At 32.3% G+C, this 2,582-nt stretch overlaps 1 protein-coding gene across 1 annotated transcript in view; it reads left to right on the forward strand.

Moving 5' to 3' along the window:
- Positions 1-2,582, forward strand: part of LOC107565346 (myosin-11-like) — a 34,910-nt gene that overhangs the window by 30,861 nt on the left and 1,467 nt on the right. The gene's annotated exons all lie outside the window — the stretch shown is intronic.

Genomic DNA, 2,582 nt, shown 5'->3' on the forward strand with positions numbered 1-2,582 from the left:
AGCACTAGTTTGTGTGTCCATTAGTTAGAAAGCATTTGTTTTTAATTTTGATTTTAGATGAAGATGAGACTTCATAATGAGTAGGGCTGTTAAGCAATTAAAATTACATAATGTGGTGAATAATCAAATTATTTGCATTTGAATCTCTCACTGAATCTCTCGTAAAAAATAGCTTTAGAAAGAAATATTGTTTATGCCAAATTGTTATGCATAAACATTTAGGCCACAATGGCCAATTGGTATTTAAATATATGTTTACAGGCTGTGTACTGCAGCTCAGAGGTAGCATGAATGCATTTACAGTGCAATTATAATCGCATCGATAATATGCCATGAGATGAATGGTTTTTAAATGGGTATTAAAGGGATAGTTCACCCTAAAATTTTAAATTATGGCGTCAATGAAAGAGAGTCAGTCATACAGGTTTGAGATGACATGAGGTTGAGTAAATGCAGCCCTGCAGATTTTAGTTTCAACACGCATACCATGTTGTATAAAATCAGTAAACAGCACTCTTGTGATATTGCACTCATTACTTGTGTGATATTACTGCTATAATATGAGAGAAAAATCTAAGTTTTTTTTTTTTTGCCCCTGTATCTTGGATTTTAGGGGCATATAACTGCATTCTATAGGCTACATCATGCAGTGAGTTGTTTTCCTGCATATTTATTACCAATCATGGTATGAAATATAAGATGACATAGGTAGGTCTGATGAGGGTGTTAAATGCGTCAACAATTTTAATGCATTACTTTTTCCATAACTAATTAATTAAATGCATTAAATCTACAGCCGTAATTATGAGTAATCATTGCAGAAATCCAGGTAATTCCAAAAGGTTTATTATTTATTCGGTATGAACCGGTATACCGCCCAGCACTAGTTTGTGTGTCCATTAGTTAGAAAGCATTTGTTTTTAATACATAAAGGAATTGGAGAAGATGTAAATTGAGAAACATACTGAACCACCCCACCCCAAAACTTTGGCCCTTCTTCACATTCCCACACAGTATGAAAAAATTTACCTTGTAGTTTATTACATTTAAAGGGTCATAGGTCAGGGATATTTGGGTCAAATTTATTTAATCTTACTGGAGTAATATAAATTCTCATTATCCAATTGTATTATAAGAGTCTCAACCGAGTATTCATGGTTTGCGTTTGTGCTTTTAAGCACACTCTACCTAATCTTCCAGTGAGATATTTTTATTCAAGTCATATATCTATGCTTGTCTTTTATTTTCAGCACTTTCTTTTCTGATTTCCTACTAGAATATTATATAATTGGGTAATCCGCCCTTTAGATAGACAATCTTGTGTGGAGAATATTTCCAACAAGGACATTGGGGGAGTTGAGCAGAATTCTTTAGGTGTGAAAAACTAAAACTTCTAACTTGCAGATATTTAAAAAAAAAAGTGTTTCCGAGGTAAATGGAACCTCATTACAAGCTTGTCAAATGATATTAGAATATTGTCTTCATATAAATCCATCAACCTAGTTAATCTGTATTCAGTTATGAAGACTAAAATGACACTTTTTGTTTCCAAAATCTGTTAGAAGGAGGCTACATCTCAGTGTAACAGACAGTTCTGAAGATGCAGAATGCAAAGAATTTAAGGGCAAGCTTCAATTATATCTGTGACATTGCAGTTATAATAGCATGGAAGGTTTTTGTTCCATTGAGAGAAACCAAAAGAAACCTTACAATTTTGTCAAATTACCTAAAATTTTAATTATTTTAACAATAAAATTAGAAGACAGAGCCCCATTCAAGTAAATGATTATGTAGGGTTTGTAAGTGACTTTCAATAAGTTATAAGTAGGAGTTTATGGAACTTCAAATGACTTCACTTCAGCATTGTATACTATAACAGCATTTTATTAGCAAACACCGAAAACTGAGGTGTGTGCATTTCCCTCTTCAACACTACACAGTGGGTAAAGCTGAGGAACAATGAGGTATTACAGAGTGAATTTTGATACCTCAAAATGTATTTAATTCTTGTTTTAATTATTATGCTACATTAGACTTCACCATAAATAAAGATGCAGGATGTCTGTACATGCAAGTAGAAAGAAAACTAACAATTAACAACATGACACACTGATACAATTGCAAAAGAGAAACAGTAAAGACAGGTATTGCATAGGTTAAAACAAACACAATGTAATTTGTAAAACAACAGTACATATTTACTGTACATAACAGTACATATATTTTTTCCCACAAAGATCAAACTATTTTAAACAATAAATGATTACATTACAACAAAACCTAAAATGGCAAGCCTTTTCCTTCAACTTGCCTTTAAACTGTCCCAAACCCCTAGTTAAAAGAGATAATGACTATAGAAGAAACCCAGTGATGAAGAAAACATTACAAAGAATGGCATATAAGAGATATAGCTTGTGGATGGTCATGAAAAGCAGGATGTTCATTTGTGCAGGAGTCATTCAGACCCCCCCCCCCCCCCCCCCCCTTTTTTTTTTTTTTTTTTTTTTTTTTTTTTTTTTTTTTTTTTTTTTTTTTTTTTTTTTTTTTTTTTTTTTTTTTTTTTTTTTTTTGTGGGGGGGGGG

Source organism: Sinocyclocheilus grahami, unplaced genomic scaffold (genome assembly GCF_001515645.1).
Source record: "Sinocyclocheilus grahami isolate Dianchi unplaced genomic scaffold, SAMN03320097.WGS_v1.1 scaffold995.1, whole genome shotgun sequence".
NCBI lineage: Eukaryota > Metazoa > Chordata > Actinopteri > Cypriniformes > Cyprinidae > Sinocyclocheilus > Sinocyclocheilus grahami.